Below are 15,123 nucleotides of genomic sequence, written 5' to 3' on the forward strand. Positions count from 1 at the left end.
AGATATAGTTCACAGACCACATGAAGCTCAAGAAGAAGGAAGATCAAAGTGTGGATGCCTCAGTCCTTCTTAGAAGGTGGAACAAAATACTCAAAGGAAATACAGAGACAAAGTGTGGAGCAGAGACTGAAGGAAAGGCCGTCCAGAGACTGCCCCCAGCTTCCCCAGAATCCATCCCCTATATATACAGCCACCAAAACTAGACAATATTGTGGATGCCAAGAAGTGCACATTGTCAGGAGCCTGATAGAGCTGTTGCATGAGAGGCTCTGCCAGAGCGTGACAAATACAGAGGCACATGCTTGGATGCTCGCAGCCAATCATTGAACTGAGTACAGTCCCTGTATGATGATGTCATAATGCAGCAAGGAGGGTCCAAGATAAGGTGAAACCTATCATTGGGTGAGAAGGAAGGGTAGGCGTGGAAAAGTCCAGGAGGGAGGGAGGAGCCAAGGGAGGAAGATGGACTAGGTCAATTTTATCTTGTCTAGGTGGGTGGTCTCTATCTTTATTAATTGGCAGTGAATTTATTTTGGGGATGTGTTGCAGATTGAGAATTTAACATATAAATCTGATTGTTGGGTTACAGTTTGTTGAGTCTGTTAGCTGGGACCGGAGACTTCCTGGCTGGCCAGCGCTGGTCAGGGAAACTAGCAATGGGAGCAGAGAGACCGCTGGAGCTAGAAGATAGTTAGGTTAACGTGGCGTGGTGCCACACTGAAACCAGCCTCTGCTGAGATAAATTAAGGTTAGTTCTATATGGCCCTACGATGGGTGCCAGAACTAAGACCAGGGAGCAACCGCCTGGGTCCGAGAGTACCAGGGGCCCAGCATGGAGCGGTGACGCATGGGAACCTGTCATGCTATTTTTATTATTACCACAACAGGTCCCCAATGGAAGAGTTAGGGGAAGGACTGAAGGAATTGAAGGGGTTTGTAAACCTATAGGAAGAACAAACAATATCAACCAACCAGACCCCTCAGAACTCCCAGAGACTAAACCACCATCCCAAGAGTACATAGGGATGGACCTATGGCTCCATCCACATATATAGCAGAGGATGGCCTTGTCGGGGGGCATCAATGGGAGGAGAGGCCCTTGGTCCTGTCAAGGCTTGATGCTCCAGTACAGGGAAATGTCAGAGCAGGGTGATGGGAGGGAGTGGGTGGGTGGGTGAGGGAGCACCCTTATAGAAATGGGGGAGGGGGGAAGGTTATGGGATAGCGGGTTTCTAGAGGGGATAACTTTGAAATGTAAATAAAAAGAATATCCAATAAAAGAAAAAATCCATTTATTGTATAAAAAAGATGAAACCCATAGATAGTTCAAACTCACAGACTGATAGAAGACACCAGAGGAAAAGATCAACTGGCAGGACTCTGGTACTCAGCTGAGTCCACAAAACTGTCTTAGCTGCTCAGACCAAGGTGCGTTACACATTGAATGGTCAGTTTAGTATGGCCAGGTGTCTCAAGTAAATCCAAAACAGAGAGCCCTTACCCAGGAAGGGGTACAAATGAGAGACCAACATCCCCACACACTTTGAGGAAAACTGACTGCACCAAGATTTGGCTGCTGGGAGAGGATGAAAGTGCTTGCTACTTTTTGAAGACAGCTTTCCCGGGTGGGTACAAGTGTTCTTTGCCTGGACTAAAACAGTTCAAACAGTAGCTAAAAAGCTCCTCTGGGAACTGGTCCCTGATTTGTCCTTCCCCTAGCAATGGGTTCTGACAATGGTCTGGCTTTCATTGCCAAACCTCTCAATTAACAGCTAAGACTTTAGACACAGATTGAAAACTTCATTGTGAATATGGACTTCAGAGTTCTGGCCAGGTTAAAAAAAAATAAACAGGACATTAAAAGAAACATTAACAAAACTCAGAGTCTGCCAAGGATGGATAGTCCTCCTTCTCTTGCTTTGCTTGGACCTTTGTATCCCATATAGGGAGGGATTTACCACCACTACCACCACCATCCCTATGAGATTTTGTGTGGAAGACCTTCCTCACTGCTTCCTGGGCTCAGAGACTAACAGTTGGCAGCACCTTCTAACCATGCCTTTCTCAAGTCAGTGCAAACCCTCCAGGCCTCCATAAAGCCCGGTCACTGGACTATCCAAGAGACCCCTCCGACCTCTGAGTTCACCACCAGTTTCCCCTTGTTCCAGTGCAGTGACACTGTCCGGGTCAAATGGTAAAAGGCATGCTGGAACTAACCTGGAGAGAAACCATACGATGATGCTCTCTACTCCCACGGTGGTGAATGTAGTTGACATTCTGCCTTGGATCGACCACATACAGCTCAAGAGAGTGGAAGCCGTAGACTCCAAATGGATCCATTCATTCGGCCCCAGGCCTTTCTGCTACCGGCACCTCTGCTGCCTCCTGAGACTTGAGTTTGGTATGAATACAGGGTTATGGTCCAGCCCTCAAGGCCCTGGGCCTGGACCTGGGAACTAAGGAGGACAGATATAGGTAAGGTATCAACTAATGTGAGTACAGAAGATTGGAAACCCACACTCCACCTTGGCTGGTGGGAGCCATTTTGCTGCTTCGCTATAGCAGAAACAGAGAGAGGGGGAGAGAGAGAGAGAGAGAGAGAGAGAGAGAGAGAGAGAGAGAGACAGACAGACACACACACAGAGAGACAGAGAGAGAGAGACAGAGACAGAGATACAGAGAGAGACACAGAGAGACAGACAGATAGAGACACAGAGAGAGAGAAAGAGAGAGGAGACAGAGAGAGAGACAGAGAGAGACAGAGACAGATAGACAGACAGACACACACACACACAGAGACGGAGAGAGACACAGAGAGAGACAGATAGACACACACAGAGAAAGAGTGAGAGAGAGACAGAGACAGACAGATAGACACACACACACACAGAGAGAGAGAGACAGAGACAGAGACAGACACAGAGAGACAGAGAGACACAGAGAGACAGAGATAGACAGACACAGAGAGAGACAGAGACAGAGAGAGACAGATAGACAGACAGACACACACACAGAGAGACAGAGAGACAGAGAGAAACACAGAGACAGACAGACAGACACAGAGAGAGACAGAGAGACAGAGATACAGAGAGAGACAGATACACAGACACAGAGAGAGAGACAGAGAGAGACAGATAGACAGACACACACACACACAGAGACACAGAGAGAGAGACAGAGACAGAGAGATAGACAGACAGACACACATACACACACACACACACACAGAGAGGGAGAGAGAGAGAGAGAGAGAGAGAGAGAGAGAGAGAGAGAGAGAGAGAGAGAGAGAGACTGCCAGACAGAGTCAAGGCAGGTGGGAGAATAAGAGGAGGTGCACCTGGGACTCCGTTGACCTTGGTGGAAAGAACAGAGGCTTTTGGAAAGGGGAGAAATGTCTTCTGTAAATTTTAGCTTGTGGCTTTGTTTCCCACGGTACTGTAAAGCGTATCAAGCCTAAGAAAATGAAACTCGAGGCTGCGGCGGTACTGACTGGACGGCCTCCCGATGTCTAGCCTTTGGCTCTGAGTCTTCCTTTCCATCTTTTCTATAGTCATCCTCACTGCCCGCTCGACTTAGGACCAGCTGACACTTGACCTTTACTTGATGATGCCCTACTTTAGATAGCTGAAAAAATATATCTTTTGAGATAGTAATACAAAGTTTACGATTCTTTATATGCCCTATGGTTGGCCTCCTGATTGCCAGCAACAAGGGCCTTTCCATTACAAAAACTGGGGTTGTAAAACCAAGGATTCTTTAAAAAAATTTTCCTTCAAAAGATTCTGTCCTTTGGGAAACAAGAAAAACTGGAGTCATTAGTCTCTATGCAACAAGAAGGGAAGCTGGGCATAGAGTTAATCATTCCCCAAAACCAGCCAGGATTTCTGACTGTGCTTAGACACCTGGCTCCTGTACTTCATTGGGATAGGAAACTAAGAGACTGACACCCATCAACTGACAAAACTCACCATGTCAGGGGGAAGCCCAAATTACTATCAGAGGACTTATCAGGGACTAAAGCTTGCCTAATATCCAAAACCTTTAACCTAGGCCCTTCTCCTAATTTGATGCCTGCTATTTTGGTGTGTCCTCTTTGGATGCTTTCCAAACTAAATGTTAGCATTCTGTCTAAGCTCCACCCCCAGTTACCTGGCAACAGCCAGGTATGTTCCACCCACAATTACCTGGCAATAGCCAGGTATGCCTGACACTAAAAAAGGGGCTGCTTGCTCCTTCCTCACTCTCTTGCTCCCTCTTGCTCTTACCCTCTTCCCCCTTTGTCTCCTCCCCATTCCCTTCTCCCCCTTCTCTCCACATTCTCATGGCTGGCTTCTACTCCTCTCTTCCTTTCTTCTTCTATTTCTCTACCCGCCCCCCTCTGCCTCCCACCCCTACTACCCTCTTAATCCTCTTCCCCATGCCCTAAATAAACTCTATTCTCTACTATACCATTGTGTGGCTGGTCCCTCAGGGGGAAGGGATGTCTCAGCATGGGCCCATTGAGGCACCCCCTTCCCCCAGACCTCCATAGAACATACCCCCCCCCTTGTCTTTTTATAAACACAGCACTAAATCTACAGGTTGATCAGGATCTAGAGGTATTAAAAAAACAAATTCCCTTACAGAAATGATTCTACAAAATTGGAGAGGCTTAGATTTACTTCTCGTGAGATTAAAGAAATATGTCTGGCTTTAAAAAAACAGCCTGCCCTTACTATGCTATTTGATCAGGAGTCATTTTTTAAAAATTTTGCCATGGTTGGGGAAATAATTGGTATCAGGCTCTGTTCTCTTGGCCCCTGTGGTTAACTACCCTGCTATGAGCGCCTGCTGGGCCTCTAATTCTCATTCTGATTGGATTAACAAGGCCCTGCATCTTAAACTAAATCAGCATCAGCTCATGATTTGACACATTCACTGAGACCAGTAGGGAATGCAACAAGGCCCCAGACCTTAGCACAACTGACTCCATGATGGTAGTAACATTCAGGCTGTAAAACTCAGCATGCAGATAGCACCACCTGCCAGAACTAAAACAAAGGCCCAGTGCCTCAAAGTTCATACAGATCTGGGTAGGTCTTCACGTGTGCTAACCTTGCTTTTGGCTTGCGTAGTTGTTTCTGGCTAACTGTTCTTGTTCATTGAAGTATGTCAACCTAGAACATGGTTTCTGTTTGTTTGTTTTTTGTTTTTTAGGTTTTAATTTTTGTTGTTGTTTTGGGATGTGTGTATGTGTTTGTGTGTGTATGTACATGTGTGTGTGTGTGTACACGTGTGTGTGTGTGTGTGTGTGTGCTTGAAAGCTCACACTGAGAAAGGCTCTGAGCTACACTGGGATGTAGTACTTGGCCTAAACCATGTCTGGGCAGTCTTCTTTGGTGGGTACCCAACAACACTCGAGCCTCAGGCCTGCCTGATCCCCTCCTGTCTGCTTCTATGTTCTACTTTAGAACACTACAAAACCTTAAGAAGCCAAACAGATCCTTGCTTGCTAGACACCTCCCAGAAATAGAGCTGAGCTGAGGTAATGTGCTTCACTTAGAATTCGAGGGTCACACTGCAAAGCCTTAGTGTAGCATCTTAGAGTTCAGAGAGATTCATAGAGTTCATCTGGATTGTAGAGCTCTGCGTTCACAGATCTAAAGAGGAGGCATCCGTTCTTTGCGAGATCTAACAAATCAGATTTGATTTGATGTTGTTATTTCATGTGTGAGGACGTTTTGCTTCCACGGATGTCTACGCACCACTCTGTATGCTTAGCACCCAAAGAAGTCATAGCAGGGCCTTGGACACCCTGGGATAGTACTCTGGAGAGCTGTGTGCTCTCTGTAGGTGCTGGGGATAAAACCCTACCCTCTGAAAGAGCAGATGAAACTCTTAACCACTGAGCTCTCTCTCCAGCCCTGGGGTGGTTTACATGAAAATGGCCCTAATAGGTTCATGTATATATGAATGTCATCAGGGAGTGACACCACTTGAGGATTAGGGGCGACTTTTTTGGACTAGGTGTGGCCTTTTGGAAGAAATTGGGCCACTAGGGGTGGGCTTCGAGGTTTCAAAAGACCAAAGCAGGTACTGGTGGCTCTCACTCTTCCTGCCGGTTCAGATGTGGGACTTTCAGTGATTCTCCAGCATCATCTCTGCCTGGACACCGCCATGTTTCCCAGCTTGATGATGATGGACTAAACCTCTGAAACTGTAAGCCAGCTCCAGCCAGTGCTTCCTTTCATGAGTGTCGGTTGCCTTGGTCATGGAGTCTCTTCACAGCAACAGAACCCTGACCAGAAAAAGCCCTCAAACTTAAGTTTGAATGCACATCATTTATGATAATATAACTAACCACCTTTTAGCTTCCTGTTAGATAATATCTACTCTAAAATGGAGTTCATATAGGTGAAAATGTAATGTTGAAGTAAGTCTTAGAAACTAGAAAGAACAATGAACATATAAGACATTTATAAACCTAATTGGTCATAGGAGACTCGATATCTGCATTGTGACCAACTGGATCAGTGGGTAATAAAGTATGGTAACCTCAGAAAGTGGGAAATTAAGTTGTTTGGTGGTTCTGAACAGTGTAAGGATTTTTTTTTCTTACATACTATAAACTTGCCAAAGAATCACCAGTCAGGCCAATTGAGCACTGAGATGCCAGGAACAGAGGGCCATTGCAGTGGCTTTTCCTGATTGTCAACCTGACGGCGTCTGGAACGAACTACAGTGCAGAATTGGAGGGCTCACCTGTGGTCCAGATCTTGGGACAGGTAGACACAAATTTCTGACCTGGATCTTGGCATGGAGATCTTGAGGCTTAGTAGCCGTGAAGAGCTAAGGCCCAGGCAAGTTCACGCCTTAAATCCCAGGAGACTAAGGCAAGGAGATCTCTGAGTTCAGGGTCAGCCTGGGACAAAACAAGCCCCAGATCCAGGCATGGCAGTACATACACACCTTTAATCTGGGCCTCACCTTCTGCTGGAGACCTACACAAGGACATTGGAAGGAAGATTCACTCTTCATTGCCTGCTTATATCTACTTGCTAGCATGTCTGGTCTGTTGGAATTGACTTCTACAGAGACCGGCAGAAACAACTACCCTACCCTCTTGCGACTGAGCAACGGCTAGATCCTTGAATTTCCCATTCACAGCTGACCATTGTTGGCGTAGTTGGACTACAGGTTGTAAGTCATCATAGCAAATTCCCTTAAGTTCTGTGACTCTATAGAACCCTGACTAATACAGCCATGCAGTCTTTTTCTGGATGTTGGGACTCAGACCTGGGACAAATGGCTGAGGTATATATTTTACAAACCGGCTTCCCTCAGTCCCTACCTGTTACAGTGCATGTCTGGCCTACCCCACCCTCTATGCTCAACTTTCCAGTCCAAAGACTGGGCTTCCCCTCCCCCAAAAGCTCTTCCTATATAATCCAGGCATTTTGCCTGCTCGGGCACTCTATCTGTCTGTCTGTCTGTCTGTCTGTCTATCATCTATCTATCTATCTATCTATCTATCTATCTATCTATCTATCTATCTGTCTGTCTATCTATCTATCTATCTATCTATCTATCTATCTACCTACCTACCTACCTACCTACCTACCTACCTACCTACTTACCTATCTATCTGTATTTTCTCTCTTCCTGTATGCTCATGTTTTTTCTTTTTCTTCCTTCTCCCCTCTGTCGCCCTCCCCAAGACAACTTTCCTGGTCTTGTGTGAATATGTGTGACTAAATCACTAATCATTCACTTGTCTTGACAAGGGATGATTGGATTATTTAACTTGGAGTTTATTAGGGTTGCTATGAACATTCTTTTTTTATTGGATTTTTTATTTACATTTCAAATGCTATACCCTTTCCTGGTTTCCCATCCATAAACCCCCTATCCTATCCCCCCCTCCCTCTCCCTTCCCAACCCAACCACCTACCCCTTCCTACCTCCCTGCCCTGACATTCCCTTACACTTCTTTTACATACACTTTATAGTAAATGGATATATGAATTAGAGGGTAAATCACTTATCTGTTACTATGTATCTATATGATAAATCATTTGCTCTTCACTACCCATAATATTCATTTGTCCCAAGTTATGATGCTGTTCGTCTTCACCGACACTAAGTATTGTTGGTCTTTTTCGTCTTTGGCATTGGCATTCTGGTGGATTTGGGTTGGTATAGTTATGAAACCTAAAACTCTAGGTAGCCCCACACGATCATTCCTCCTTTCCTCTCCAGGGGATCAAAGCTGGTATGTATCATTTCTAGGCATGTTTTCTTCCTTCTCCTTAGTCTATTATATATGCATAAATAAAGCACACAATTTGTGCTTACAATTTTACACATATTTCAGTTTGCTTTTTCTTTAATCTATACATAATATGTTGCGGTTGCCTACTTTGATTATTAAGGATTAAATTTATGAATTTTTACTATTACATAGATTGTATAACTTAAAATGTTGCTGTTAGTGTTATATCTGTGTGTTTCTTCTGTTCGACATCTAAGAGACTAAAGTCCTTGGTTTTGCATATAATTTATTTCCATCAATATAGCTCGCACAAGTGTAACAATATATACTTCCACCAGATTTAATATTTCATATTGCCAGGCTTTCAAAGTTCTGGTCAATGTGATGGGTATCTATGGGCCATCAGTGACTTCTCTGTTGCCATGATAAAGCACCATGACCAGAGCAACTTATGGAAGACAGTGTTTATTTGGGTTTATGATTCCAGTGGGGTGGAGTCCATGGTGGCAGCAACAGCATGGCAGCATGTGGCATACATAGCAGGTGCAGTAGAAAGCTGAGGGCTCCCATCTCAACAGGAAAGAAGCCGAGTGAACAACTGTAAATTTAATTCTCAAAAGTCTTCTCTCAGTGACACAGCCACATCCCCTAACCTCCCCAAACAGCACCAGCAACTGAGTCTCAGATGCTCATCTACACAAGCCTCTAAACATCACAAATGGCATCCCATTCTGGTGCCAATCTGGATATTTTAAATGTAATCAGATTTTTTCATTCTATCAAAAGCCTTTGTCTACATTTCTTTGCCTATAATTCCTTAGGATTTTCTACAGTGTTCCTACCAAGTAATTTCTCCTGCGTATACAATTTTTGTCAGTTGGATTGTCAAAACTCTCTTTTCATTTGGGTTTATACTTTTCTTATATCTGTGATGCCTTCAATCATGTAATCGTTTTAACTTTTGAATTCACTGTGTTTCTACTGCTTTTTGGGCTTTAGTGCCATTTCATTGTAGACGTCCCCCTTGTGTTTCTTGTGCTGCCTTCATATTTTTGCTTTGTACAGTTAGGTATTCAATTTATCTAGAATTTTAAAATTAAAAATAATTTTTATCTTATACGTGTTTGTCTGCATGTATGTCTATGCATTACGTGTGTGTAATACCCATGGGTAACACAAGAGGGTGCTGTATCCTCTGAGACTGGAGTTAACAGATGGTTGTGAGTTGCCCTGTGGGTGCTGGGAATTTAACCAAAGTTCTTTGGAATAGCAACCAGTGCTCTTAATCATTGACTAGTCTTTCCAGCCTCTCACCTGGACTTTTTAGGTGTTGTAAAGGAGGTTTTCCAATTTCATTTTCCATTCTATGAATAGCCGACTGGGTCACCTTGACGACGGTTCTCCTCTCACTGATAATGCTATAATTCCTACTCTCCATGGACCCTACTGTCTGTGAGTTTTCTTTAAGCCCTCTATGCAGGTGCACTTACTTATTTGCGACAGGTACTATACAATATTGTCTTAATTAACATATGAAGTTTTCAAATACATAATGATATCCTCCTCCTGCTTGGGTTTAAACAGTCTATGTCTTTTGTACTATCCCTTTAAGTATACCACTCCATTAAATTCCATTAAAATCTGCTGTCATTTGGCTTTAATTATTTCTTGGAGATATTTTACTTTTGTGTAGTTTCTATACCTAAATTTGAATTTTGTAGTTTTATATTTATGGTTTAGAATTATCCTATACATTAAATGAATTAATTATATATTTGGCATATAGACCCCTCATCTTCAGATTCTGTTGTTTCTAAAGCGCACCAATTGGAGTTCTTTCATGGGGGGGCGGTCTGAGCTGTAAGATTCTTTGAATATTTATTTTGTTATCAATAAATGTCCTTCTCCAGAGGTGACAGTCTGTGCGACTGAGCTGGCTGGAGTTCAGCAGGCTGACTCTAGTTAGCTGTCTAATCTCTTCATTAGTGGTGTACCTCAGGACACCCTCTTTCCTTTGGTTGCCCTTATGCAAAACTGAATGTCAGAGGCTTACAAAGTTCCAGTTCATCTACCCCAAGTCAGGACAATCCTGAAGAAATGTCTCAGATTCAGAGCCAAGTCCTTCACTGACAGTATGGTTTAGGTCAGCCCTTCCTCTGTCGGATCCATTACCACATGTTCCACACCTGTTGCTCCCAAATGCTTTCCCAAGCGGACTGCCTCTACCTAATGCTGACTCGGAGTCTTTCTAAGGCAGTTAGTGCCGGAGACGGTCCATAAAAGATAGGATTTATGACTCGAATCATGGCAGCTTTACTGCTCTGAGGACCTCTTACTGGTGACAGGCATGAGACAGAGAGTCCTTGGCACAAGGTAACAGTGCAGCAGTTAAGATCTTCATCAGTAGTGAACTGGGATGGTATTCTAATGGAAGGTAATATTCTAATGGGTGCAATGTATCAAACGATTGGAAAATAGGAGAGAAACAGTAGTCTCAAGGATAACAGCAATACCTGATGCTAAGTAAAATCAATTACTTGAGAACAGGAAACAAAGCCAAAAGTGCTTAATTGGATTTTAAAATCTAACAGTAAAGTGGAGTGGGTCTCTGCTAGGAAATAAAAAGGCTTTTATTCTGCAGTAGGAAGGCAGAAAAAAACTGAGGAACCAGCCCAGTTCTTAATCATAAGTATGGCGGAGCTCCAAAGGGTGTTAATCACAAAACTCCAGGAGCATACATGTTCCAGTCAGAGTGTTGGTCCAAGACTCTGATGTCATGGGCTGGGTTGTGACACTGAAAGTCCTACATTTCTACTTCTCCTGAATCCTTTGAGCCTGAATGTGGCCCCGTTTTCCAGTTAATGGTGGGCACCTCTGCAACCTTCATGGCCAGCGGAGTGATGCTCATGGAAGGCCCAAGAAGACATTTGCCTCAGCAGGACTCCGCAGCCCTTGTTGGTTCAAACTTGGGGAGTCTGCCCCCTAGTTGTTTATTTTAGGCAAATTTAAGCACAGTGGTGATTATCTGGTGATGGTTAACTCAATCCCTCATCCACAGCAAAGCATCCCAAATGTCCTTGAGGAACAAAGTGAGCTAAATACAGATCAGACCTGTGTAGTGAGTAGTTTTAAAATGCACGATTGCTCCTTGCCCAGTGCCGGCAACAGCCATCTCACCCAGCTCCCATGGCGATCTTCGCCAAACCTCTAATGACTGGTCTGCAGGTGCACCCTGCCTCCTGCCCACCAGAGTCTCTGGGGATGGAAAACAACCAGACAGCCTTAGTATTTTAACCAGCCAGATAAAACAACTGCTGGGGGAAGAATATCCTGCTCCATCCTCCTTAGCCTCAGCCGCCTGCCGAGGTTACAAAGTATCTGTCCCTGAGACCTATCAGCTCCAAGGCCTGGTTTGAATCCCTCTCCCCATCTCTCTCCTCCTCTTCCTCCTGGGACCCGGAAATCCCACCTTATCCTTTACCCAGTGATTAGCTTCTGCCATCTTTATTGACCAGTTAAAATGGGGAGAAGGTTCATGTGACATCACCTTGAGTATGTGATCCACTCCTCACCTGGGCAGCCCCTCTTGAGGAAGCAGAATTACCATCAAAACACAAACAGCACCAAGGCAACCCACAACAGGCGTGGCTACATGAAAGTTCCTGGTAAAGTCCACGATAGGTTCTATAGATTGACTGGCAATAACAGGTTTCTGATTGGCCGAGAAAAGCATATATATATCTGAGAGAATCTGGCGCTTGAAAAGTCTCTGGCCACTCCCACACCCACTCCAGTGGAGTCTGTGCGACAGGAAGCTCTTCGCTTCTGTCCAGAACAGAAGCCTGTGCCTGGAATGGCTTGGCCTCCTGGAGGTCCTGACAGTCTCCCTACAAAAAGATGATGACTGGGGTCTATGCTTTTGCGGTGGAGGTGCCTTCTGTGTTCTAGCCTTGGTGATCTTGGCAACTTTACGCCTGTCAGCAATATCTGATTTTAAGAATATAGCAGTGTGGGAAGATGGCCATGTACCTTTAGATGTCTCAGGAACTGAAAGTTCAGAGATGGAAACGTCTCACACCATCATGATCCTGATAAACTCAACGGCTGCGATGAATTCAACTGCTGTACCCATTAGTTCCCAGTAAATAGGAGAGAAATTAATTGCAGTTATTAAGAACATGACTGTTCCAGAAAAGTCCTTTCCCCCTTTTGGAAAAGTTTTGTTTAGCATGATTCAGAATAGTAGTGACAGGTTGGGGATTTAGCTCAGTGGTAGAGCGCTTGCCTAGCAAGTGCAAGGCCCTGGGTTCGGTTCCCAGCTCTGAAAAAAAAAAAAAAAAAAAACAGAATAGTAGTGACTCTTTTAGAAAGATCATGGATAAGTTCTAATAAGTTGAACAAACTTATCAAGAGTTAACTCGAAGGAAAAGAGAAACTAACACTGAGCAAGAAATGAAAGAAATTATAGAATGGTTACAACAGTTTCCTTATTATTCTGAGGGTCCATAAATATAGAGTTTAAACTTTATTAAAACAAAGGTAAATGTGGAATGCATACCTGGTGCCCACAAATAATCTGGCAGTGTAACTGCAGTTTTCTAAACTATTGTCTGCGGCTGAGAACTGTTTCCTGGACCGTACGTTCAGCTTTCCTCCTTGCAAGGGACATTTGGTGGGGTGATGAGTAAGAGCTGGATGACTGCCAATTATGATGCACCTGCTCTAACTGCTTAAATCTATGCCAAGAAGTAAAGCTTTTTGCAGCAGCTCACACCTTTGTGTCTGTCTGTCACGCCGAATCCGTTCTCTACCTGAAATCCAAGCCCTGGTCCCTCTGCTGACACACTCCCCTGGGTGGTCTGCGGCAGGCCACACAGCTAGCACAAAGGTCACCAGGCAGGAAAGCAGTCCACTGAAGCCTTCAGGGTAGATAACAGGTATTGTGTTCCTTCCCTTGAAAGAACAACCCGGCAAGCTTACCTTCCAGGTTCCTCCAGTGCCTAGTCATGAGCACAGGTTTCCAGTGCCCATCCATGAGCACAAAGATCTTCATGTCTCCCACAGTTAATGCCTAATCTTCTCTGTTATTTAGAACCCACACGCACAGATACCTCCTTAGAGTCTGCCCCCAGCTCCATCTAAACACTAGGCATATGGCTAAGGTTAAGTTAGAACATACATTGGCACAAATATCATAACGAATGGCAAGGACTGTGTGGGCAGTAGTAAGACTGATGATCTGAAGAAAGCTGAGGAGGCAGATGCTAGAGGATGGTGTTCCTACCTACAGAGTGGATGGGCAGTATGTGAGGATACTGTTCAGTTTGCAAAGTATAAAACAAACAAGCAAAAGAACAAGGAAGAGAAGCCAAATGTGGTTGGTCCACATCTGTAATCCCAGCCCTTGTGAAGCTAAGGCAGGAGTGTGGGCCACATAATAAGACTATGGTGGAGGAGGAGGTATCATTGTGGTGGCGAAGGCTGCAAGGGAGCACACGGACCTTGCAAGCACGTGATTGGGGAGAACATGTTATATTACAGTGCTGAGCTAGGGTTCCTTCATTTATCTATGTGTTTTATATAGGAAAGAATTATCAGTTTTGCTTGTGAGTATTATTTAAATTTATATGGAATAGGTTTACTAGTGTTGTTTTAATGAATCGTTTAAGATTTTAAGTCCATTTTAAGGTATCAATAGTCCTGATGCCAGGCAAACATTCAACCACTGAACTTTGTTCCAAGCCCGAGAGAATACAAATACTCAAGCTACAGAATTGTGGACCAAGCTGCAGCCTATCCCCTTGTTTCCTTGTGTGTGACATTGTTGAGGACACAGGCAAAGTGCCTAAAATGCCAGGAGGAAGCCCATGATCCATATTAGCTCTGCTGTCATTTTGTGTTTGTGAAAGAGTACCAGGTCTCAAAAGGACTGAGGGCAGAAGGTGAGCTGTGGCCCCTACTAGCTAATAGCACATGATGGCCTGCTCATGTCACCTCAACCCCTCCCCTAAACTCATCTAGCTCGTGGACTTCCCTTCCCTCACCATTTCATTCTGACAGAATGCTGACATTTTTTCTGTGAGCTCTCCTGGCTCCTTTGTCCTCCTGGTCCTCTCTCTTGGCTCTCTCTCCTCTTTGTTCTTTTTCCTTTCTCTTCCCCTCTCTCCCTCTCCCCCCCCCTCCTTTCATGGCTGGTTCAGTCTGCTCACCATGCTTGGTTTACAACCTCCTCTCCCTGCTCTGGTCTCTTCAGATGCCTCTGGCCGTGCTCTCCCTCACATCTATAATGAAATCTTCTCCTTACCCGAGCCTTGGAGTAGTCATGCCCTCATTTTATACAAAGAGGAGGTGGTGATGTCTGTTGAAACTAATACAAGTGGAGGAAGCTTGAAGAAAGCAAGATGTTTTGATTAGATAGTGTTGTAAACGGGAATGAGAGATTAGGGAAATATAGGACAGAAGGAGAATCCTGAGAGGCTTGAGTTCAGTGACACAGTGTATCAGCACCCGACCCCAAAAGCCCCACCCAGAAAATCAATATAAGGACAGGTACATCATTTAATTATCGGGAGTAGGAAAAAAATGTGATCAATTGTGACTGGTGAGATGGGACTGTGTGGGATGGGATTAAGTGGAATTTGGGGGGAAAATTGAAAAAGATGACTAACCAAGAGAACACAGGAGAGGACAGGTTAGGAGCCCAGTAAGCTAAGACATTGGAGTTCGGATTTCGTTGACAAAACGGCTCTCTTTGAGATAAGGCTCGAGGTGTGGTTATGAGTGTGGATTCCTGGAGTGTAGCAAAGGCGATAGCAGATGAGGATGAAAAAAAAAAATCAAGACTAAAATGAGACCTTTTCTATTGGGATTTA

The sequence above is a fragment of the Rattus rattus genome, chromosome 17 (assembly GCF_011064425.1).
Source record: "Rattus rattus isolate New Zealand chromosome 17, Rrattus_CSIRO_v1, whole genome shotgun sequence".
Lineage (NCBI taxonomy): Eukaryota > Metazoa > Chordata > Mammalia > Rodentia > Muridae > Rattus > Rattus rattus.